The sequence below is a fragment of the Oryctolagus cuniculus genome, chromosome 21 (genome assembly GCF_051225735.1).
Source record: "Oryctolagus cuniculus isolate XC-2025 breed Fujian yellow rabbit chromosome 21, ASM5122573v1, whole genome shotgun sequence".
Lineage (NCBI taxonomy): Eukaryota > Metazoa > Chordata > Mammalia > Lagomorpha > Leporidae > Oryctolagus > Oryctolagus cuniculus.
This window is the reverse complement of record NC_142887.1, coordinates 21734480-21760749: the sequence shown is the minus strand read 5'-3', so window position 1 is coordinate 21760749 and position 26270 is coordinate 21734480.

Here is a 26270-nt window from a genome sequence, read left to right as displayed (position 1 = left end):
TGCTGTGTCTTGGTCTGCCCCACCTCTCCCCTGGGCAGCAGAGCCTCAAACAAGGTTGAGTGCAAGGTTCATTTGGGAGGGGGCCAGGGAGCAGCGTGAGGAGCAGTAAGGGGAGGCAAGGAAGGGAAAGGCGTTGACGAGGTATCGCAGGTAACAGGTGATGAGGGTAACAGGTGTCGACAACCTGTAACAGGTGCTCCCGGGGACAACTGGGGCCTGGTGCCACTGGGGGCTCAGGGTGACCATGTAGAGCATGTGCTGCCCAGAGGGCACTCAAACACTACCCCCTGTGTTGATGGAGGGCCGGCCCAGGGGTGCTAATCCCTCAGCACTCTTGGCTGAGTGTGGGCAAGAGACCCCTCAGGCTCAGAAACACAGATGGATAGTGGAAGTTGGAAATGGGGACGGGAAGTGGGAGGCCACCCCTTGTCCTTGTCCACTGCAGACCATGAATTAAGAACAAGCAGGCCGGCCGGCGCCGCGGCTCAATAGGATAATTATCCGCCTTACGGCTCTGGCACACCGGGTTCTAGTCCTGGTCGGGGTGCCAGATTCTGTCCCGGTTGCCCCTCTTCCAGGCCAGCTCTCTGCTGTGGTCCGGGCATGCAGTGGAGGATGGCCCAAGTGCTTGGGCCCTGCACCCCATGGGAGACCAGGAGAAGCACCTGGCTCCTGCCATCGGATCAGTGCGGTGCGCCGGCCACAGTGGCCATTGGAGGGTGAACCAACAGCAAAGGAAGACTTTTCTCTCTGTCTCTCTCTCTCATTGTCCACTCTGCCTGTAAAAAAAAAAAAAAAAAAAAAAAAAAGAACAAGCGGGCAGACCAGAGGCCGCCTCCTTGGATTTTCAACCTTGAGCACAAAGACTGAAAACCAGGAGGGTTCATGAGTCCCAAGGCCAATGTCACAGCTGCCAGGGCGACGCCTCTCTCCTGCTCCTCACGCTGCCTTTCTGGAGCCCGGCGTTTCCATCTTTCAGCTCTGTTTTCTTTCATTCAACAAGCACTCGGGATGCTGATGGCTGTGGTGGGGCTGCCTGTCCACCCACATGGCTCCCCGAGGGGAGAGTGGCTCACCCGCACTTGAGATATGAACGCGAACCTGCCCCGTGACACCGGGGGCACAGGATGCTTCATTTCTTCATTTTCCAAGTCAAGGGAAACCTGGCTGTGCCCTGGCTGGTTGATGGGGTGTTTGAAGGGACCTTCGTCTCTAAGCTATCAAGGGCCCCGTGAGCTCCTGCCTGGCCCCCAATACGCCTCGTTGACCGTGAGGTTTCTCCTTGCCTTGTCTGTTGTATCCTCTGGGTGATACCCATGGCTTGGCCATGAGGCACCTGTTAGCTGAAAGGATTTCCAGAGCTGTCTGGAAACCCCTCAAAGAGAGTTCCATGTGGCGTTGTGGTACTGTGGACACCTGGGGGCTGTGATCGTCCCCTTGTCTGGGCTGTGAGCATGGTGAGCAGGGACTGGGGGGGTCTTGCTCATTTCTGTCTTTCCAGCCCTACTTGGCACATGATAGATTCTTTAGAAATATCTAATGCCGTGGCGCAGTAGGTTAATCCTCCGCCTGCAGGGCTGGCATCCCATATGGGTGCCGGTTCTAGTCCCGGCTGCTCCTCTTCCACTCCAGCTCTCTGCTATGGCCTGGGAAAGCAGTGGAAGATGGCCCAAGTGCTTGGGCCCCTGCACCCACATGGGAGTCCAGGAAAAAACACCTGGCTCCTGGCTTCGGCTAGGCGCACCTCCCGCTATTGTGGCCATTTGGGGAGTGAACCAACGGACAGAAGACCTTTCTCTCTTGTCTCTCTCTCACTCTCTGTGACTCTACCTCTCAAATAAATAAATCTTTAAAATAAAGAGATATCTAATGGTGGATGAAAGGGCTGCTGGATGGCAGCTGGAGCCCCATGCCTTCTTTGCCCTGCTCGGGGGCAGTGGGTAAGCCGCCTCTGGGCCTCACTCTTCCTGCTTGTGGAATGAGCCAGGTGTCCTGCATACACTCTCAGGTGCCGCCCCCAGCCCGGCTGCCGCCATCTGTGCATTTGGGGAACAAGGGGCGGTGATAGAAGTCGCTTCTGGGCTCGAGCATTGAATTGACAGTGGGAGAAGCTACTGGATTCTTTCCCTCTGCCATGGGCCATGGCAGTCGTCAGTGTTGGGGATGGTAGCTGAATCCTGCAGTGGGGGACATGGAGCAGGTGTCTGAGCTGAGTGGAGCGCTAGCAAGAAACAGACCTGGCTATTCTAAGTCCCTAACTTTGTGGGAGATTGGTGGTTACTGTGCCCAACACACAGTATTGGATGGTGTGTGGGAGGGGGTGGCTGAGGGCAGCAGGGAGATCTTGCAGAGGCCACTTCCTTCCTCTGCTGGCAGGGGGCGCCCCAGAGGTGCTCAGGCTCCGGGGTGGTGGAGGAGGTGGAGGGGAATTAACACCGGGGAGCCCAAGAGGCCATGGCTTGATCACGGATGCTGAGATAGGGAGCCTGTGACTCTCCGCTCCCGGAGCTTTCAGACCACGGATTGGGCAGATAGGGGAGAATAAATTCCACTCGCCTTCTCCCGAGATGGGTCTCTGTTCCTACATCTCAGGGTCCAAAAAAGTTCGTGCAGCAGGAGCAAAGGGCCTGGACCAGCCTCTCCCCACGCCAAGATGCTTTCTGCTGGCCACGGCATTAGTTAGAACTGACTACGGCACATGCCGGTCAGCTGGCCTCCCAGCGGGCGTTCAAGAAATCAGTTTTGGCTTCGTTAGATTCCCTGGCTCTCCCCAAAGAAGGGAGAAAAGAGACTGCAATCCTGCTGGCTTTGGGCCTCATGCTCTCCTCATTGCCTCGTGGGAGTCTCACCTCCATCAGAAGATGGCTCTTGAGAACAGCGGCAATGAAAAGGGGTTAGCTGGGAAAACCTTAGGTCGGGCGGGAAGGGAGAGAGAAATGCAGCCGAGTGCTGTGTGTTCTCCTTTAAGTGACTGCACATCTTTGAAATGGAGCAGCACGGTTTAGACAGCACACAGGAGAAGGGGGCCCTCTGCACTGTTTCGGGGACCCAGGGGCAGGGTCATGGTGGTGTCTGACAGGGTAGCCATTAGTCCCATGAGACTCTGCCCCTTCGAATCCATCACAATGAAATAAAGTGAAGACTTCAGTCCCTACGTCACCCTGGCACGTTCAAGTGCTCAGCAGTCCCAGGTAGCTAATTGCTGCCATATTGGGCAATGCAGATGGAGAATTCTTTTATCATCACAGTGAGTTCTGTGGGACAAGCTGGTGTAAGCTGTTGGGAGGGCTTAAGATGGAAGATACTCAGATGTAAAAGGAGAGAAGGTCTCTCCCGGCTCCAGTTTAAGCAGCCTGAATGCTTCTCGCCTTTGTCCCCCATTAAGTGGGAGAACTGGACTTGGAACCCAGATCTTGCTGAGTTCCAGAGCCACCTCTCCTTCCCCTCGTCTTTCTGCAACACGGAATCCTTGAGGCTGCCGTAAAGTGGCTCATTTTGCTCAATTTTCCTTGAGTGAGGAAACTGTAGTGTGAGGGGACTTCCAAAAGCTCATGGAAAAATGGAACGAAAAGATACGTTTATTATGGTGTGAACGATTTTCGAATCCTTGTGTAGCTCTTCCATGGTGCCCATTTTCCACTAAGTCTTGCCAGCTGTCAACTGGACACTGTCTTGGCAGAGAAGATGGCATTAATTCTGGGCACTGCCGGCCTTCCGCGGACGATCAGACGTGCAACAGGGGGAAGCAAGAGGCAGCAGCAAGGAGCCTGCTCCAAGTGACAGGCAGACCTGGGGCGGGGCCGCGCTGGCTCTGCCCCTCCCCAGCTTGTGGGCCCCGCATCTTCCCTTCTTGTGCCTGAGTCCTTCACAGGTAGGGAGTTCCATGAATCCGATGACGTTGCTGCCCTGTGCAAATCACGCTCAGGGTTTCCCATGGATGTAGAATAAAACCCAAATTACACTAAGGTTCCCAAGGGCTCAGTGACCTGGCTCGTCCTCTGCTCCTGACAGTGTCTTCCTTCCGCACCTCTCTTTCGTGCCCCCCCATGGCCCTCACTGCTGCCTGAAGCCATCTCCCTGTTGGCTTTCCTTGTTATCTCCTAGAACCCCACCCTGAGCTGTCAGCTTCAGGGGAGAAGGCCATGCGTATTTTATTCCTCACTCTATGTGCAGTGTCTGGCAAAGTCCTCAGAGGTGCAAAACATTCTTGTATAACCAAAGAAGGAATGATCTTCTGCATGATGCTTAACCTCTCCAAACCTCATTATCCCGTCTGTAGAATGAAAATGCATCAGAATGATTCTGTAAGGTTATCACAAGGAAGAAAAGGAGTTAAGGAAAGTGCAAAGCATACAGTAGACAATCAGATCATCAGCTATTATTACTCATTATTGCAGAGTTACGAGTTCAACACTTTTTTTTCCCAGAATCCTTTCAAGTAAGTTGCCAGCCTCTGTCCTATCACCCCCAGGGTCTATTTGCTTCATTTTATTAAAACAAGGGCATGATTCTGGTAATCCCAACAAAACTGTTAGGATTGGGACATTAACCCTGAAACAAGACTCCCATCTAATCCTGACTCCAGGCAAGGTTCATCCTTTGTTTCAATACTGTCCTTTGGGTAGAAGACTCGAGTTCAGGATCGGGTGTCCTGCGTGGTTGTCCTGTCTCTCGGGCGTCCTGCAGTCTGGAACACTCCTCGGTGTTTCTTTGACTCTCGTGACCTGGACACTCTTGGGGAGGACTGGTCTTCGTGTTGTAGAATGTCCCTCCGGATGGTGTGTGCCACGCTCCCTCGTGACTGGATTCAGGTCACATGTCCTGAAGGTGCACGACGGACACCATGTCCTCGGTGAACACGTCGGGTGACATGTGACTTCAGTTAGCCCCGCGATGATCACCTGATGAAGGGGGTGCCTGCTCCCAGGTGGCTCTGTCCACCGGGAAGCTACTCCTCCTCCTCGTCGTCAGTATTTCCATGGAGAGGTTCTTAGAAATGAGGTGACTATCCCATTTATCAAAATTTATTTTATTCATTAATGTAAATATTTATTTATTTTAAATATTTATTTTATTTATTTGAAAAGTAGAGTTACAGAGAGAGAAAGGTCCAGACACACAGAGAGAGGTCTTTTATCCACTGGTTCATTCCCCAAATGGTTGCAATGGCTAGAGCTGAGCTGATCTGAAGCCAGGAGCCAGGAGCTTCTTCCAGGTCTCCCATGTGGGTGCAGGGGCCCAAGCACCTGGGCCATCTTCTACTGCTTTCCCTGGCCACAGCAGAGAGCTGGACCAGAAGTGGAGCAGCCGGGACTCGAACCAGTGCCCTTGTGATATAGTGGCATTTCAGGCAGTGACTTTACCCACTTCACCACAGAGCCGGCCCCATTCATGTGTTTGTATCAGATGATCTCATTCACTGCTATTGTCTTGGGTGAGTTATTATCTATTCCTGTTAGCATTTAGTTTGGTGCTCAAATGGCCCCAGCTTTGGCCAGGGACAGCCCCTTCCAGCTGGCTTCCATGGCCTTTGACATGACCCCAGTGAATGGTGGTGCACCCCTTACTTTGTGGCACAACTGTTTCCAGGTTCATGTGTACTTTCTCTGAGTCCTGGAGCCCACCGTTGCTAAATGGAGCTCTGACTCTATTTAGAGGAGAATATTTGTAAAAATATTTGTAAACAGTTGATTCTTGTATTTATTGCTATTGAGGTATTACTGCTTCCAGACTCCTTCAGTGGACAGAGTAAGGGGAGGTGTGTGTGTGGGGGGAGGGAAATGCATACAAGCATGTGTCTGTGTGTATAGAAACATGTACACATGCTCACCGTTACATGTACTTCTAGATTTTTCTTTATATTGAAAGCCATCAAGTCACATGGCCACCTCGGATGTGAATCCATCACCCTAGAGTCCATTCTGTTTTGTTCCCTTTCCATATTTGTGACTCTCTCTCCTCTGATCGTGCTCAATGTGTTTGATGGTTGGACCAACATCATGTTTCTGCTTTTACAGCTGCCTCCTTTGCCTGGACAGCCCCACCCACCTGCTCAGGTGCTCTCATTTCTGCTTAGCTGTACCTTCATACAGAGCCCCTCCTCATCCTGCTCAGTCTCTGGTGACGGTTGCCATGGTGATCGTCGTTGTCATGGGCATCCTTGGTGGGCCAGTGGAGTGGGTGGGGAGCAGTCTGCCCTGATCTAACCAATGGGCCACTTCTGGAGGCTCCTGGGTGCATGCATCCTGTAATAGTCACAGGTGCTCCCACCCATCCTCCTCCAAGAGGTCAAAGTGATTAAGAATCCAACCTTCAGAAATTGATGGCTGATTCCAGTTTCACCTCCCCCGCAGAACTCTAAGGGAGGAAAAGGTAAGTAGCAGCTGAAACGTCCCCCACTCACTTTCTATAAAGAGGAAAATTAGCTGCTCTAATAATCATGAATATTAATGTATAGCCAATTTCACTCAATTAAAATGATGATCTATAATTTTGACTCAGAGCTTTGTGGAGAACGTTTCAATGACTGCTGAGTGGGATGCGGTGCTTTTCAGGGTTCACGGGTTTGGCTTAACTCTCTCACTCTCATCACAGGCTTCCATATAGGGTGGACCCCACGTCCTTCCTCCACCAAATGTCCCAGTCCTCAGCATAAGCACTTTGTCTGCCTTTAGGAGCCAGGGCATATCATTGTCATAGTGAGTTGAAAAAGGGAACTCGTGTGAGCTGTATAGAATCTCAGCAGATTCTATACAGCTCACACGAGTTCCCTCTTTCATTGAGATTTCTCCCTGTGGCCCTCTGGCACAGGGTGCCTGGGGTGTATATCCAGTGGCCTCATTCGTTCAATGAAGTTCCACTTTCCTTGGCCACAGTGAATTGGCCAAGGGGGAAGCACTGCCCCTTACAGACACTTCTTCCTGGGAATTCAGGATAGAGACTGAGAAGAACCAATGCTGCAAGGACGCTTTTGAACAAAATTGCAAAACTCAGGCTGTGTGGGCCTCCAGCTTATGTTCTGCCACAGAAACTCGACTCCTCAGAGGGAAACAGGCTGAGGGGCAGAGGCAGGGGTGGGGGAAGCAGGGCTTCCGAGGGCTTGGTGCCCACCTATTTAGATTTCTCCTGAGACTAGTCAGCTGACCCACCCTGTGTTCCTTGAAACCACTCTGCATCCTTATAGTAGAATCCCCTTTCTGTTTCTATTTTTTTTAAATATTTATCTATTTGAGAGGCAGAGTTGTAGACAGAGAGAGAGGTCTTCCATCCACTGGTTCACTCCGCAATGGTTGCAACGGCCACAGCTGAGCCGATCCGAAGCGAGGAGCCCAAAGCTTCTTCCAGGTCTCCCATGTGAGTGCAGGGCCCAAGCACTTGGGTCATCTTCCACTGATTTCCCAGGCCATTAGCAAGGAGCTGGATCAGAAGAGGAGCAGCCGGGAGATGAACCAGCACCCATATGGGATGTCAGCACCTCAGGCAGAGGTTTAACCTACAATGCCACAGCACCAGCCCCTCTAATGTTCATTTTAGAAGGCTTCTGTTACCTGCAGCCCAGGAATTCCAACCAGCATTGTGTCATGGGCAGGCCTTGGATCTTATCCCTGCTTCCCAAGAAGGCAACTGCCAATCTTCTCTATTCACAGCAGTGCTGTCATAGCGGGAGAAAGTCCAGACTGGGGGAAAATGGAGCATCTGTCATGCTTCCACCCCCAGGTGTTGCTTTTCTATCTGACCACAGCCAGTGCTGTTAAAAAAGAAGAAAATGAGACAACCGGTAAAGAAAATCACCTGGAAGTTTTGGTGTTTTTGATGCCGATCAGCAGGTAGCTAGACAGGTTATTTTCCAGCCAGTTGCTTGGGGCTCCTGCAGACACTGACACTGTGGGTCTGGTTTCTTTCTTTTTATTTTTTTAAAAAAGATTTATTTATTTATTTGTTGGAGTTACACAGAGAGAAGGAGAGGCAGATATATATATATATATATATATATATATAGAGAGAGAGAGAGAGAGAGAGAGAGAGAGGTCTTCCATTCGCTAGTCTACTCACCAATTGGCTGCAACAGTTGGAGCTGTGCCAGTTTGAAGCCAGGAGCCAGGAGCTTCTTCTGGGTCTCCCAGGTGGGTGCAGGGGCCCAAGGACTGGGGCCATCTTCTACTGCTTTCCCAGGCCATAGCAGAGAGCTGGTTCAGAAATGGAGCAGCCGGGTCTCGAACCAGTGCCCGTATGGGATGCTGGCACTGCAGGTGGAGGCTTACCTGCTGCGCCACAGCGCTGGCCCCAGTGGGTCTGACTTCTAACATGCCACTGTCCCTCTCTATCTCCTTACCCTACTATGTTCTTCTCTTTAGCATTTACTACAAAGTATTATAATGTGTATTTGTTAATTGATGGATGAGGGATTTGCTCCTTCAACATAGCAAGCAACTTGTCTGACTTGTTCACTTTGGTACCCTAGATCTAGATCAGCACCTGGAACATGCTAGCTGATCATCAAATATAAGTAGAATAAGTTGATCAACAAATACATCAGTGAATGAATGTATGACTTTAGCCCCCACTTTGGTAAGTCCCAAGGAAAGGCTGTGGCTAATGATGAAAAACAACATGAGGACCTCAGTGTTCTTGTGGCTACCCTTCTTCCCAGTGCACAGAGGCCATTGCCCTAGGCGAATACCTTTCCCTGGATGTGTCCAGAGAATGTGTTTGGAACTCAGCCTTTGCATTCAGCAAACTTGGATTTGAATCTCAGCAAAGCCGCCTTAGCTGTGTGTCCCTTGGGTAAACGACTAAAGCTTCCAACCTTGCATGTGTTCCTCTTTGGATTGGAGATGATACTTTTCTTTCTCATTGGGTTGTGGTGAAAACTCAAGGAGCCAATGGATGTTAATGTCTTAGGCCTGTAACTGGAAGATGGCACTTGCTTAGTAAGCATGCATTTTTTTTTATTATGGTTTCATTAAGAGACATCAGTCTGCATTGTTGAATAACACTGGTTCATTCATTAATTCATGGATCGATGAATTAATTCAGCCAATATGTATTGAGTACTTTTGTGCATTAGGTTCCAAGGACATGAATATGATGGTAAGACCATTGGGCTTTCTGGGAAGAATTTGTGTCATAGAACAGAACTCTTAGAGAGATGACTTGAGGCATGATTGTCCGTCCCATGGGCTCTCCAGGACCAACAGCACAGATCCTTAGGAGAGAGCTTTGGGGTAGGACCTAGTGAAGTATTGGGTGAGTTAGAAAAATCTTGAATTGAGAGGTTTGTTTGATCCTGGAAAATATACTTTCCTATCTATTTGCCTATTTTCCCATCTCAAATATTCGAGTGTAGCACTAGTTTATTTTGCCTCAAGCTTTAATGTGTATCAGAATTATTTACTGGGATGTGTTAAAATGCAAAATTCAGGATTCTGCCTTGCAGAGAGTGATTCAGCAGATGCTAGAAGAAATGGATCTCTGGGGGATTCTGATGCTGGCCCTCAGAATACACTTTGAGAACTGTGAGCTAAATGGTAAATAAAATTTCCCTTCTGTTTTTCTGGCGCTCTTAAACCCAGCACAATCCCACTGTTAATCCTCTACCTTCTGTAGACGTCAAGGGCCTGGTGCAGACACCCACCCCATTTTTCTCCTTGCTCCCTCAATCTGCAGCTCCTTGAGGAACTCTCCATGGTCCTGAAACCAGTCTTGGGACTGGGCAGTGTTTTCCAAGTCACTGTTCCTTCACAAAGAGAGATGGAATAGACTGTGAGATCTCTTCCTCCTGCTGTGAAGTTCTCCCAGCCGTTCTTCTGTTTAGTGGATGAAGAAAACCAGTTTCTTGTTTCCACGCCGAGTTGCTAGTGTGCTGGTTTCCATGACAGCAGAGAGGGAAAATGAGAACCAGGCTTTCACCTACAATGGAATTAAAAGCCACTCTCTCAGAGAACAAATGTTGATTTCAGGAGGACCCTGGAAGTTGGACAGTGTTTTGTTTTGTTGTTTTATTCCTCCAGTCACATAGGAAGAGATTTTAGGAGGGAGAAGGCATGGGGGTGTTAGGGAGGTTCTGTACGTGCTTTTTGTGAGGAGTGGAGAGGGCACACTATTGGCAATAGCAACAGTGACACCTCACAGCATGCCACAATTTCAAATTTGTGGCAGCCACCCAAAACGTGTGATATAACTAGTAGGTTATATATATATATATATATATATATATATATATATATATATCTAGTAGATTACATGCAGGAAGAAAACCGGGACTATTTACATATTGTCTCTAATGCCTGGGCTTCTCATTGCCTGTTTGGGACTTCCCCAGTAGAGTCCAAATCCTAGCTATTCCTCCTCACCAAATTCACTAGTACCCTGTCCCATTCCCTTTCATCTCTGTGAGCATCGACACACCTGAGATGCTGATCTTAGCTGGGGAACAATAGTCATCTGAAAGGTTATTCTCTCAGGTCAAGTTTACTCTGAGAGCCAGTTTCCTAGTTCAGACTGGTGACTCCAGTAGCAAAAGAGCTGACACTGTGCCAGATCAGGGAGGGAGAAGAATTTCTGAATATCAGTGTTTTTCTCCATTCTGCTTACACAAAGGGCTGATCTTATTCACTCAGTCTTGGGGAACTGGTTTCATGTTCTACAAATCCTCAAGATAGCACTAGAAGTAGGTATTGTTATTATCCACATTTTATAAATGAAGAATATGGGCTTGGAGAGGCTACATAACTTGTATTCACGCTTGCTAAAAAAATGCCAGAGCTGGGATTTGAACCCAGGTCACCCAACACTCCAGAGGACGAGTGTCAAGGTCAAGTGGAAGAGAGCCAGCATAGATCCCTTAGGACACTCAGCTTGCTTGAAGTCCAAGAGCACTCTGGGACTCTTCAATGGTTAATTTCAAAATTAATTCCTTAATTGAGAAGATTTGGATCAGAGAAAGGCTTATGGAGAGAAGGGTTTTGGCTTGAGTTCATTTTGGAACCATTTCCAAGCACAGGGTGCAATGACTAGGTGAAAAATATACAGCCTACAGCTTCAGCAAAAAACTCAATTAAGTGCTTGGTTGTTCTTGGAGGGCCTGGAAGCATCTTCCAACTTATCTCTTCATGCTTTATAGTGGCAATGCCGAGCTGAGATCTTATCTTTGTAGAGATTCCAGGGATGTGATCTGGAGAATAATTAAGGGAATGCAATCATAAGAGATTAGGGTGATCAAGTCTCAGAGCTGAATAAGACTTTGGAAATAGTCAAGTGCATTGTGTCCTGTAGTGTTATTGTGTATGCAATGAGGGATCTATGATGATTTAGCTGTTGTATTAGTCTGTATAGCTTACCTGTGATAACAAGTGTGGCTTAACACAACAAAGCTTCAGTTTTCTACATGTGTTCTGATGAGTCAGTTGACCCACCAGGGTTTTAGGTCTTCATGTGCTTCATGTGGTGATTCAAGGAATAAAGTGACTTTGATTTTTGTGGTGCTGCCATCTCCTTGTGAAGCTTCTACTTCACGAAGACAAGAGACAAGAGATCTATGGGGCTGACACTGTGGTGTAGCGGGTAAAGCCTCTGCCTGCAATGCTGTCATCCCATGTGGGTGTTGGTTCGAGTCCTGGCTGCTCCACTTCCAATCCAGCTCTCTGCTATGGCCTGGGAAAGCAGTAGAAGATGACCCAAATCCTTGGGCCTCTGCACCCACATGGGAGACCTAGAGGAAACTCCTGTCTCTTGGTTTCAGATCAGCCCAGCTCTGGCCATAGCAGCCATCTGGGGGAGTGAACAAGTGGATTGAACAGCTCTCTGTCTCTGCCTCTCTGTAACTCTGCCTTTCAAATAAACAAATAAATCTTTTTTAAAAAGAGAGACAAGAGATCTGGATGGCTGCACATGCTGCAAAAAAGGTGACCATAGACATAGAATTAAAAAACCTGGAAGTGGACATATAACCTAGCAATTAAGGTACCTGTGTCCCCCATTAGAGTTCCTGGGTTTGATTCCCAGTTCCAGTTCTGACTTGATCTTACACGAAGTAACTGGGTTCTGTCCACCCAAGTGGAAGACTTGGGTTACCCAACCTTGGCCATCATGGACATTTGGCTGGTGAACCAGTAAGTGGTAGTACACTCTATCTCTCAAATAAATGTTTTAAAAATATTTGATTGCTTGTTTGTCTTCTGTTATTGGTTAGATTGCAAAAGCTAAATATTCGAGAGATTTCAAAGGTTATTTTGACAGCATTATTAATGACTTCAAAGATGTGCTATCACAAGTCTGTTGAGAAGAATAAGTATGGCATAATGTAACTAACTTGGAAGAAATATTTTTCATCAGTAAAATGATTCTTTGCTCTAAAGAAGAGCTGACTTGCAAGAAGGAAGAAGGAGGGTGGGGGTTGGGACCACTCAACTCATTTTGTTGTATGTCTCAATTCCAGACTTTGACTTATCCTTCAATATAATCCAACATAACCTCCTGGATCTGCCTTGTAGCCAGCCGGGGAGAAGAGGCCTTGGCTTCCCAGGAGGGGAGAGGATGTGCGTGGTGTCCAGCAGAGGGAGGAAGGGAAACTTGTAGGGAACACCCAAAGGCTAATGGGACATGATAGTGACAGTACATTTGATAGATGCAGCCGATCTCAAACACAGGCATATACAAAGACACACAAAACCTTTGAGGCAGACACACAAATTTATACACACAAACCAGCACACACAGGCACACCCACACACATCCCCTCTGGGTGAGAGGTTAATCTCCCCAAGGCTAGGAAGAGAGGCTGACAGGTCCCAGAAGGGCCCCAGGGACCATGAACTAGACCTGGAGTGCAAACACCCAGGGCTGGCAGCAGGTGGGGCTCAGCCATCCCATTTTCCTACTGCTGGCTTCCCCATCAAATCTCTCGGCCCCTATCCCATCTCCCAGTGGAGATCTTCACTGATCTCTCTGCCAGGTTTATTGGATTTAGGTGCTGGGGTGACTTGTTTTCTTCCCAGCCCAGCAGAGCCTGTCTGATAGGAGCCTGCAGAGTCACTGTTGTTTTCTCCTTGGCTGGGAGAGAAAGGAGGATTTGGGGGAACCAGCCATGGCTGATCAGAGCTGGGTCTTCGCACCTTGCAGACTGGGATGGACCCCTCCCCGGTGCTGTGTGGACCGATGAGCCGTGCTGTGGCTGTCTGTGTAGCCCAGGGTCGGGGAGCTCCTGGGGCTTCCCTCACCCTCGGCATCCTCAGTGCCAGGAAGTGTCATGCGCAGTGGTCAAGAGCAGTGAGTCTGCACTCAGCCTGCCTGGGCTGCATTTCAGCTCAGCCGCCAGCGGCTCGTGACCTTGAGTTATGACATGGGCTGAGTCCCTGCCCTCGCTGTTCTGGGTCTTCCAGGAGCTGCCTCACTGGAGGCCCCACTACAGCGACTAAGGTGGTGGTGATGGGGGGGGGGTCGGCCTGGCCTCAGGGCTCTCACCAATCTTTCCTTGGGTGTCTGGGGCCCTGGGCATGGAGGCTCCTGGAAGGAGCCCACACCTGCATCCCTTTCTCATCCCCTTCCTTGCCCTCTTCCCTTGTCCTCCCTTCCTTTCCCCTCAGAGGCTTACTGAGCACTTACTATGTTCTGAGTACTTGAATGAACCAGGTCTTCTCCCTGCCCTGGTGGTGTTGGGATCATGGTCTGGGAGGAGACACTCAACAAATAGGAGAACAAGATGACTTCCCATGGGGATGAATTTCCTGCAAGAGGGACGCACGCTGGTGAGATGGGAGTGGAGGATGTGTGTGTGGAGTAGGAGCAGGGCCAGTGCAGAAAGCCTGGTGCCTTGGATGGATGGAGAGAGGGGGCCTCCCAACAGGCAGGAAGGAGGCGTCCGTAGGAGCTGCCGCAGATGGGGTTGGATGGGGTCGTGAGAGTGACGGACTTGAGGTTGGCGGCCTCAGTGCAGGCCCTGTGCTACCTTTCTGCGGTGATTAACGTTGCTGTGTCTCTGATTTCAGGGAGAACAGGTGGCTTGGTGGACAGTAGAGTCACCATCTTTCCACCAGCTCAGAATAAAGTGAGGTCAAGGCCGGGGCAGTCGTCCTGTCCTGCTCCCCTCCCGTTTAAGCGACCTTGGCTAAATCACATCCTGCTCCCAACTGTGGCCTGGTGCAGCGCCTCCTCTGTGGAATGGGTGTGCTCTTTGTGCCAGAGCAGGGGGCGGCTTTGAGGACCACTTGGATGCAGGCACCGGCAACCGTGCTTGTTCAGAGTGTAGAAATGGGTGACGGGGAAGCGCGTGTGGCCCGGTTGCAGCAGGAAGCTGTGTTCCTTTCCCTCTTTTCCCTCTGCGCTCTCTGGAGGCCGCTGAGAAGCAGAGGAGGGGGTGGGAGAAGGCTTCCATTGTGAGCGTTAGGGCACGCAGGGCCAGGGGCTGAGCAGTGAGCTGCCTTGTAGAGGACCCACTTTCTACCCCTACTCACTATCCAACCATCCTAGCAACTCTCCAGCTCCCTGAAAGAGGGCCGGGGGCTTGGACTCCTTGTGGGAGAGGGGGAGGAGGGGTAACCTTGGTCCCCATCCAGAGGGGATCAGACAGAACTATCGGGGAATTTCCCATAAGTTGGTGCCATGAGGGGTGCTCTGTGGCTGTTAGATACCTGCATCTTGGGTGAGTGACCTCCCTGGGGAGTCTTTTCTGTAGACATTCATGAGAGCATGATATGTCCAGGGATTTAAAAAAATATATTTTTAAGCATTTTTGAGTGAGAAAGGAAAAGTGTGCACCCCACCCCTCTCCCCTGTCTGCTGATTTACTCCTCAGATGCCCACTACACCCTGGGCTGGGCCAGATCAAAGCCAGGAGCCAATAACCCGATTCAGGTCTCCCACTTAGATGGCAGGGACCTAGCCACTTGAGCCATCACCACTGCCTCCCAGGCTGTGTGTTAGCTAGAACGGAGAGTGGAGCTGGAATTTGAACCCAGGCATTCTGATGTGGAGTGTGGGCCTCCCAAGCTGCATCTTCACTGCCGTGGCACATTGCCCGTCCCCCCCAAGGATGTCTAGTGAGTCCACCTCACATTGGGGGATGTCCAGAGTGCCCATCAATCTGTCACTTGCAGAGTAAACCACAGGACACCTACACTGTGCAGCACCAGGCAGCTGGGAAAAGGCTCCGTGTCTGAGGCACCTGCACAGAATGTCCTCAATACGTAATGAAGGGGAGAAGGCAAGACAAGGAGTCCTGTGGACAGGACGGCCCCCTCCTTGGAAGGAGAAAGGCACAGGGGTGGGCACTCTGCACAGTCTGTTACTATGGGCAGGTTCAGGGTGGGAGAGGGTGGAGCTGGAGGATGCAGTAGGGATATTATTGATTCTTTCTTTATATTTTGTTGTTGAACATATTATAATGAGTACTTTGCCAACTTAAAAAATAACCTAGGGGGCAGCTGTTTGGCAAAGTGGGTAAGGCACAGTTTGGCATGGCTGCATCGCATACTGAAGTGCTGAGGTTTAAGTCCCGACTCTACTCCCAGGTCCAGCCTCCTGCTAATGCACACCCTCGGAGACAGCAGGTGATGGCTCAAGTAGGTGGGTCCATGTCACCACTTTGGGGGACCCAGATTGATTTGCTGGCTCCTGGCTTTGGCCTGCCGTGGTGGGCACATTGAACCAGCCAATGGGAGATCTCTGTCTGTCTCTTACTCTCTCAAGTAAATAAATAAAAATAAAAATTTTAAAAATTCAATTATGTTTTTATAAGATAAAGTTATCCTCAGACATAGTCAAAACCAGAAGAATCTTGTACCAGAACCCCAGTCCCCGACTGCTAAGTATTAGGAAATCTTGGCTGAATCATCAAAAGAGGAAGAGTGAAATGTTGAGTTCAATATCTCATTTCTTGGATAGTTTGTAAAACTCTAATAAATCAGGAGCCCTGAGAACATCAGATGTTAATGAATAGCTCATCACTGGGGGTCTGGCTTGGGTGTAAAACAATCCCACCACCCGCAAGCCCCTTGTTGAACACCGTCCTTCTCTAGCCCGTTAGGCTTTCTCTCTGAAGGCTCAGCGGTGAACGCCTGTCCCACATCCTCATGTAACCCCCCCTAGTCTGTGGGGTTGACAGTTCCACTGCTACCAGGAGGGAGCCAGGTGTGCGAGTCCCTTGGGTGGCCCAGGTGGCACCCAGGTGGCAAGAGAGAGATACTCTCCATGGGGCCTCTGCAGACTCAGGAAGAACCATTCCCTTCGACTTTGCCTCCACAGCAGGTGCTGGGGGTTGGCATGGTGGGGGTCGTCCCTGCTCCCGCCTCCTGTCCAGGCTCCTCTTTCCCACTGAGTGGAGCCGCAGGACTCCATGCTGGACTGGGCTTTCCTATCTAAGTCAGTGTCCATCCGTGCTCCACTGAGCCAGGGGCAGACTCCCTGCTCTCCAGAGCGACAGTTCCCTTTCAGAATCCCTTGTTCACGTTCCTGTTTCCCAGGTGATGAGAGAACAGTGCATTTATTGCCACAAAGTAGTGAAACAAGAGCCTCCTGAAGGCAGGGTTTAATCCAACAAGGGACCCCAGTGGAGAAATTCCAGGTGTTCCCCCACAGCAAGGGGGGCACTGATTTAAGGTTAGGCTGCGATTGCCTGTGGTTAAATAATATTTCCCCTCATTTATAGAAGTGATGTGCACTCAGTGCACAACGCTTGGAAAACAAAGAGAAGCACAAGGAAAAGAAATGACAAACTCCGCTGTAATTCTGCTGTCAAAATTACCAGTAACAACACACACACACACACTCACACACACACACTCACACACACTCACTCACACACACACACACTCACACACACACTCACACACACACACACTCACACACACACTCACACACACTCACACACACTCACTCACACACACTCTCACACACACTCACTCACACACACTCACTCACACACACACTCACACACACTCACACACACACACTCACTCACACACACACTCACACACACACACACTCACACACACTCACACACACTCACTCACACACACACACACTCTCACACACACACACACTCACTCATGCACACACACACACACACACACTCACACACACACTTCCCATGTGCCTACCATCGAGCATCACTGAGCAACAAGAATGTATTCTGAGAAGCGTGTCGACAGGTGATTTTGTCATGCCAACGTCACAGACTGCACTTGGACAAACCCAGACTGGAGAGCCTGCCCCATGCCTCGGCTGGATGCTCTGTTTTTTTTTTTTTGTTTGTTTGTTTTTTTTTTTTTTAACAGGCAGAGTTAGACAGTGAGAGAGAGAGACAGAGAGAAAGGTCTTCCTTCCATTGGTTCACCCTCCAATGGCCGCCGTGGCTGGCGCACCACGCTGATCTGAAGCCAGGAGCCAGGCGCCTCCTCCTCATCTCCCATGCAGGTGCAGGGCCCAAGCACCCAGGCCATCCTCCACTGTCTTCCCAGGCCACAGCAGAGAGCTGGACTGGAAGAGGAGCAACAGGGACAGAACCGGTGCCCCAACTGGGACTAGAACCTAGTGTACCAGCGCTGCAGGTGGAGGATTGAGCCATGGCGCCTGTCTGGATTCTCTGTTTATGGGACAGCCTACTGTTCCTGATCCACAAACAACTGAAGAACACAAGACTAAATCAAACCCAAGAGAGAATGCTGCAGTCGGGAGATGCAGTACACACCAGCTGCACAAGGCGTAACACGGCATCCGGCATTGCAGTCAACTTTGCTTTGTTGTAAGAAGGAGGACACGTAGAAGGAGTGACGGGAACTGTGGTGTGGTAGGTACACAGACCAGCAGCCTAGTCACCCATCACCATCCTCAGGTAGTGAGCGCTGATGTCATTGGGTGTACTTTATTTCACACGCCCGGCAGCGCCTTGAGTGTGTCCCACCAGCATCACCACGCACGGGTGAGTGACGTGTTGCTCTGCTCCATGGTGACAGCTGTGATGTCGCTGGGCAGTAGGAACTTCTCAGCTCCACTCTGGGACCACTCTCCTACAACAGTCCCTCATCGTGGAAATGTCATTTGCCATACATGATGGTTCTTCAAAAAGGTCATGGAAAAATGAATTAAAAAAATAAGGTGCATTTTCCAGGAACTTTTATAAAGATTTATTCACTTGAAAGGCAGAGTGACAGAGAGAGAGATCGCCCATCTGCTGGTTCACTCCCCAAATGGCCACAGTGGCGGGGGCTGGGCCAGGCTGAAGACCTGGAACTCCATCCAGGCCTCCCATGGGGCTGCCAAGGTTCTAAGCACTTGGGTCACATTCCGCAGATTACCTAGGCGCCTTGGAGGGAGCCGGATCATAAGCAGAGCAGCCAGTACTCAAACCTGTTCTCAGATACGGGATGCCAGCATGGCAGGTGGTGGCGTAACCTTCTGCACCGCAATGCTGGCCCTTCCGCAAGCCTTGTAAAGAGCACTTGAACTGTGTGCCTGTCCCCACAGCTCTATTCATCTACATCATCTTTGCTTTTTTCTAAATGGGAAAATTCAAATAACACAAAACATTAAAAAAAAATCCCTATCATGACTCAGGGGTAACCATGACAACTTGGAAGACATTTTCCAGGTGTTTCTCCCACGCACTCCAGGACGTAACCCCGATGCCTTGGTGTCCTCAGGTGTGCAGCAGGTGTGCAGCAATACTGTTGAATGGATGAACACACATAAACGTGTATTTAATAGAGCCCCTGGGTGGAGTCTGCACTCATGTTCCCCACCAAAACTCAGAAAGCTCTCCTTGATGCCATGACGCACCTTTTAAGCATTCCAGAAAGGACCTTTGTGGGAGACCCTCTGCTTGAGGCTGAATGTGAGCGCTTGGTGAACAGGAAATAAGCAAAATCCCGCTCGTGGTTCTTGGGGGAAGCTCTGAAGGTGCAGGCTTTCACCTAAAGGGGCAGAGGGAGCGGTTACAGGTTCTAGAGAGCACCGAGGGTGAGCTCTGTGTGTTAGCAGAGTGCACCCTGCAGGGGAGGGCAGAAACCCACTTCTCAGTTTGGAGTTGGCCTGAGCCGGCGCCTTTGCTCTTGGGACGTGGGGTGTGTATTCCCATCCCAGTGTCTGCTCATTGCAGGTGGGTAGTGAGGACCAGAAGGTGTAAGAGGGGATGCACACACTTGACCTCCTGCATCCCATGGGAGGCTGGAGGAGAGGGGAAGGGTGGTGAGGACTAGCTTGGGCTCCAGTTGGTGGCCTCCCCATGGTCGTGGACTTGGAAATGTCTTGCTAGGCTATGCAGTTGTCTCATTTGGACCACGGGGCCCCTTGTTGGGGGACGGAGGGTTGCTCCCTGGGAGGTAGTAATGCTCTCTTGCATGGGATGTCTTCTGCCCTGTCCCTCTCGGTCCCGAGGAGCGAGGTGGGAGCTTGGAGGAGCGGATGTGAATGACGACACAACAGGTGGCAGCTGCCGAGTGCTCGTGGTGGCAGCACTGGAGTCAACTCCTTCAAACCTAACAATGTCCCTAGGAGCCACCATGATAACGCCCACTCACAGAGGAGGAAACAAAGCCATGGTTCCTGCAGGTGGCTTAGACAAGGAGTTTTAAGCTCATTTTGGTGCATTTTTTTCTTGAAACCCAGACATTGTTTTTTGCATGGTGCACATTTCCCATGACGTTCTGGGGAACCCCTCATCCCAGGAGAGCAGCAGGGGTGGTGGCTCTGGAGTGGCACAGGGCCGACAGCAGAGGGATGAGTCCAGTGGGCCCGACTCCAGCACCGGAGGAGTCAGGGTCTGAGACACTGCGTTTCATCACCCCCTCCCCTCCCCCTCTCTGCATTGAGATTATGTTCGTGTATTCTGTGTGTGAAACACACAAACCAACAGCCACACTGCTCTCACTGGGATGTTCCTGATGTGGGGTGACCTGGGCCGGGGCATGGGCTGTCCCCGCAGAGGATGGGGACAGGATAGCAGCATGCCAAGGCCAAGGCCAGAAGGATCTGAGCTAAGATGAGTGAATTCCTGGGGACCTTCAGCAATGGCTAGAGCTAATTCTAGCAACCGGGCTACTGTGAGCTTGCACCTTAATAACTTGGGAGTAAAAAGAACTTCTTTAGATGTAAAAGACAGGTTTGCATTCACGGGCTGAGGCATACGGGATTCTATAATAATGCTCTGTATGAAACAAAAATAGCATTATGCATGGGATCCAAGGAAAGTTCAGGGAAAATTCATGCTGAGAACAAACAGTGCATAGACTTCAAAAAATTTTACATCACAATAAAATATCTAACTCCATTTCCGTGAACATTTTGAAATGCCCTTGCATGTTGCATGGGGTATTAACTGCTTTCTCATTCAGTCGTGAAATACTGGGGAAAAAAATGTGTGTCCTACATGCATTTGCTTCTTGGATCCCCTGGGGGGTGCTGGCGTCACTGTCTAAACGCTGCTGCAGGCACATCCTGGACCTGCGGAGGAGGTGTGACTTGGGTCTGCCTCTGGCCCACAGAATAGAATCTGGGCTTCACCCTGTGGAATAATGGGTGCCAGACGGTAACCACCCCCAAACCCCAGCAGTCCCCACTCCTGCAGTGTCCCGATGAGGACACAGCCTGGCTGAAGCAGGAGGGAATTTCCCACAAGGTGAGAGCTCTAGGGACTCACAGGGCAGTGGGACCTCAGGGATCCTCTGGGAGGAACTGACGCTTGCTCCCTGACCTCATGGGCACGGTGTGGAGCTCAGGGGTCCCCCAGTACAGTTTATCCCTTTATTTTCATTTTACTTGAATGGCGGATACCAGGTGGTGAGGGGAGAGAGAGGGAAAGAGAAAGAGAAAGATATCTCCCATCCTTTGGGTCACTCTCCAAATGCCCATGACAGCCAGAACTGGACCAGACGGAAGTCAGGAGCTGGGAACTCAATCTTGGTTTCCCAGGTGGGTGGTGGGGACCCAAGGATTGGAGCCATCACCTGCTGTGAGTTGGCAGGAAGCTGGACTCTAAGCCAGGCACTCTGATGTGAGAAGCAGGCATCCCAAGGGACACCTTGGTCGTTGCACCAAACACTTGCCCTAGGGACCCCCTCCCTACTTGAGAACCCAGGTGGTCATCGTCCACATCTCTGGTTATGTTCAAAATCAGCTTCCAGAAGTGGATTTCCTGGGCGACAAGATGTTCAAGCTCAAGGACCTTTCAGCACACAGCTCCCTGGAGCGGGCGCCCCGTCCACACCCCCAGACACGGGGCCTCACAGGCCCGTCGGCTACACTGCAGTGGGCAGCATCTCCTTGGCCACTTCTGCTTGCCTAATTTTTTTTTTGACAGGCAGAGTGGACAGTGAGAGAGAGAGACAGAGAGAAAGGTCTTCCTTTTGCCGTTGGTTCACCCTCCAATGGCTGCCACGGCTGGTGCGCTGCGGCCGGCGCACCGTGCTGATCCGAAGGCAGGAGCCAGGTGCTTCTCCTGGTCTCCCATGGAGTGCAGGGCCCAAGCACTTGGGCCATCCTCCACTGCACTCCCTGGCCACAGCAGAGAGCTGGCCTGGAAGAGGGGCAGCCGGGAAAGAATCTGGCGCCCCGACCGGGACTAGAACCCGGTGTGCCAGCGCTGCTAGGTGGAGGATTAGCCTATTGAGCCGCGGTGCCAGGAGCTTGCCTACTTTTAAGATGTGGGTTGGACAGGTGGAGGGCCGGTAATAACAGGGAGAAATGTATTTTGTGCTTCCTCCCTGACATTGGCCAAGCACCAAGAGGTGGTGGTGGAGTCAGCCAGGAAATGCATTAGTCCAGAATGCACACAATTCCTGGTGTGTTTTCCTGCCAGTGAGCACTCTGGGAGGAGCAGGTGATGGCTCAAGCACTTGTGTCCCTGCCATCCACATGGGAGAACCGGGTGGAGTTCCTGGCTCCTGGCTTTGGTTTGGCCCAACCCCAGCATTTGGGGAGTGACCTAGTGGATGGAAGGTCCCTCCCCCACCCCCCTCTTTAGTTTTCAGATAAAATTTTTGAAAATACAGGCACAGTAATCAGCTCTCCTTCCAAGGTGGCTGCAAATGGGCTCCTGGAACTTGCTTGCCCTGGCTGTGGAGCAAGGGGGAGAGGCATGCTTGCTGTCTCTGGTTTGCGTTCTGCATTAAAAGAACTTGGACAGTCCTGGAAATGATTTGTGAACCGGGAAAGATGCTGGACAGGTGTTCTCGCTGTCAGGACCCCCACTCACTCCAGGTCAAGTTTGATTCTGAGAAATCAGGTGTCACTCGGCCCTTCTGAGCCTCAGTCTTGCAGTCTTTACAGCAGGAGTAATGATTACTGTGTGTAACCTTGAGATGAAAAAGGAGGTAAGTAGCCCAAACAGCTGTTTTCAGGGTCATTTTGATAAGCAGGTGACAGCCGGAGATCCTGAAGGGTCCCCACCAGCCACACCTTTCCCGTCTTTGGTAGGTTCACCTGATTCACAGAGGCCAGCCTGCTTGCCCACTGTCAGCTGGTGTGGTTTGGCTTAGCCCCATTCCTAGGTCCCAGGACAGACAACTTTATTTCTGGCCAATCAGAGCCAGAACTATTGTATCCCCTAGTCACAATGATTGGTTCAGGGAAGGCCCATGACCCCAGCTGGACCAATCAGAATGAATTCTAGGATTTTAGAGAGAGAGGGAGGAAAAAGGAAGGGAGAGAGAGGGGGAGGGGGAGAAGGAGGAGAGAGAGGAAGAAAGAGGGGAAGAGGGAGAGAGGAAGATGGGGGTGAGAGAGAGGGAGGGAGAGGGAGAGAGAATGAAAGTGGTGTTCTCTTTCTGCTGGGGGTCTGGTGCTGGGGGGCTCTGAGCCAGGAGCTGCTGTCAGTTGTTTTGCTGTGCTGGTGCGAACGCCTTCCCGACAGTGAAGCTGACATAGAAGGGAAAGAACCAATCTCGAGGCTGTCTTTTGAGCTCCTGGATCGAGGTGCACCTGAAGGCCCAAGCTGTGCCAGCCAGTGAACTTCCCTGGGTGCTGACGTCGGTGTGAGCTGGAGTTCTGACACCCGAGAAGCCTGGCACAGCGTCACGACCGAGGGGAGAGCCTTTAGAAAAATGAGAGACTCAAATAGCTGCGATTTGTCTGTCTGACATTTTCATCCTTTCATTTGTTTGACGGGGATGAGACCATTTTATGTCCTGTGAACTTTCTCATTTTCTTGGGAAAAAAGGACTTGCTTTGTTTTGAGAATCCAGAACTGAACCACTCCCAGAGGTAACACAAAGTCTGTTTCTCAAAGCAAGTGCATGTCTTCAGAGCAGTGCGTCTCCTCTGCCACATTGAACTTGTATTGAGCGCTTACTGTATACCAGACGTTCTCTTCTACAGAAATGAACTTGTTTCCAATTAACAGGACCCCGCCCCACCAAATCCTGAATGAACAGAATGTATATTTTGGGCCTTTTCTCCCCACCCCCCCCACCGGTTCCTGCTACACTGTTGCCTCTTGCTACTGGCTTACAATTGATTTTGGCATGAGATAATAGTTGATTGAGCACAGAATTTTTATGTGACAGGATAATTTGTTGAAGTATTAATTTGTGTTTTGACTTGTTGCGGGACAAGTCAGAATGGATGGGAATTGCTTGCGTGTGCTCCTCTGTACTGGGTACTGTGAGGACCGAGGAGAGAGGAGTACTGCTTAGGCATGTGGAGTCTGTACAGTTGGTTCGCAATGGATGTTCATTTCCGTCTCTCTTTGTTCTTCTGTCTCATTAGGACGTTGTGACAAACTACAAGAGCACAATGCTCCCAGGGTCCATTAGAACCTTCTCCACAGCCAAGGACCCAAACACGAAGCCCGTGGTTTCCCATCAGGCAGAAGCCTGTGTTGATGGGAGCTTCGGGCTCCGTCACCCACCCCAGGGTGTCACCGTTCAGACGCAGAGCCATTTCCTCAGGGAGCTCGGGCCCTTCTCTTCACCCTTCAGTTTGCAACTTTTGGCTCAGGGCTCAACGGGGAAGACAGGGAGACAAGTACACACCAGGAGCAGGCAGAAGGCAAAAGCAGTGAGAGAGGCGGTGGATTCCTCTACATAGGGGGGTTAGAGCCCTGCGGGTGCCTGGAGTCACTCCCTCACTGGGTGCTGGGGCAATGGCAGGACCCCCACTGGCAATCCTCTCCGAGGCTCTCCCTGGCCACCAGAGCACCCACGAACAGCAGAACGGAGGAGCCAGGGAGGGACCGCCCTGACAGCAGCCCTCGGGCAATGACCGCCGGAGCTGGTGCATCGGGACCCCCGCTCCCGTGCTGCTGGTCGGCTCCGAGGCAGTGTTCCACGCGGGCTCCTCGGCTCTACTTCCTACGGTGGTGGCTTCCTTTTACACTCGGCGCTGGCTCCGTCTCTGCCCCATCTGTTTCCTGCCTGCATTTGAACCCTTGTCTCAGAGTAAGTTTCTGAGGGATTTCCAACTGAGGTATTTGCCCCTCCCCGGTACATTGCAATGCTGGGATTTTAACCCTGTTCTGCCTGTTTTTAATGCCTGTGCCATTGCACTAGAATTTTGTGGTTTTGTTACAATAATGTTATTTATTTGAGGTGGGGAGGGAGAGAGAGAGAGAGAGAGAGCGAGTGAGTGAGCAAGAACATTTCTATCTGCTTATGCAGTCCCCAAATGCGCACAGTGGCTGGGACTGGGTTGGGCTGAACCTAGAAGCTGGGAACTGAATCCAGGTCTCCCACGTGGATGGCGGGAGCCCAGTTATTTGGGACATCACTGCTGCCTCCCAGGGGCTGCAAGGGCAGGAAGCTGGAGTCAGGAGCTGGCGCTGGGTGTCGAACCCAAGCACTCAGATGTGGCATGCGGGCGAGCTTTCCTTTAAGTTTGCTACTCCAGCATTTCAAGTCATTTAGGAAGACCTGGTTGATGTGCAGGATCCCTGCCATTTGACAAGTCCAAAAACAGTGATCTCTTTGGGTGCGTCCATGCGAGGTGCGTGTAGACTATACAGAGCCTGGCTCTCCTTTGCCAAGGAACTGGCAAGGAGAGCAGCTTCCGCAGACCAGCCCCAGGCTGGAATTCTGCTCCTTTTGGCGAGGGTGAGAGGGGCGTGTGTTACTCTGGGGAAGGAGCCGTCGGCTGATGCTGATTCTAGTTAGCATGCTGCCCAAGTTCATCTCCTCCCAGTCGGCCCGTCTCTCAGCTGGACATAAAGTCATTTAACTAGGGCTGTCTTCCAGGCTAGATTTCCTGCGGATTGCTCCCTATTGATCACAGAGGGAAAAAATTGGGATCCGCCAGACCTGGCCTGCCAGCGTCGTCCAGGCTGCAAGTCATTGATCTCTGAATGGTGAAGTTCCATGGTGGGTGATGGAGTCGGCGCCCACATGCTCCCGTGGCCCCAAAAGCCAGTCCTCTGCTGGCCTGCCTACACCAACCTGTGTTTACTCACTGGCTTTGGGGTAGGAGCTGATGGACGCTGGGAGGACTCTTAGGCGCCCTCTGCTGGCTTGTCACGGTGTCTCGGCAGAGAAAGGGGAAGTGAGAGGTAGGTTTTGAATACTGTCGCTTGGACTTGGTGTGTTTGCCCACATGCAGGGGTCTGTAAACATTTTCTGTAAAGGCTTCCATGATAAATGTTTTCGGCTTTCTCAGTCGTATGGTCTCTCCTGAAGCTATTTAACATTGCCATTGTAGCCCCAAAGCAGCCACGGACCCAGGAATGTGGTTGTGTTCCAATAAAACTTTATTTACAAAAATAGGTGCTGGTCTGGAACTGGCAGGTCAGCCTGCCCTGGCCCTCAGCACCCATTCTCTCTTAGCCTCTTCCTGCTTTTCACTCCACCCCTCTCATATGTCCCTTGGGCTCCTAGGGGAATGAGTCCTCTAACCATCAGAGGTTGATTTTGATTGGCTTAATTCAATCAAGATGCTCCTTTTCTCTGGTTACAGTGATTGGTTCAAGACTGATCATGGGGCTGGCACTGTGGCGTAGCGGGTAAAGCGGCCGCCTGCAGTGCTGGCATCCCATGTGGGTACCAGTTTGAGACCAGGCTGCTCCACTTCTGATCCAGCTCTCTGCTATGGCCTGGGAAAGCAGTGGAAGATGGCTCAAATCCTTGGGCCCCTGCACCCACATGGGGAACCTGGAAGAAGCTCCTGGCTCCTGGCTTCAGATTGGCACACCTCCTCGGCCAGCTGGGGAGGGAACCAGCGATGGAAGACCTCTCTCTATCTCTCTCTCTCTGCCTCTCCTTTCTCTGTGTAACTCTGACTTTCAAATAGATAAATAAATAAATAAATCTATCTTTAAAAAAATTTGTCATGTGACCCAAGTCAGCCAATACAGAATA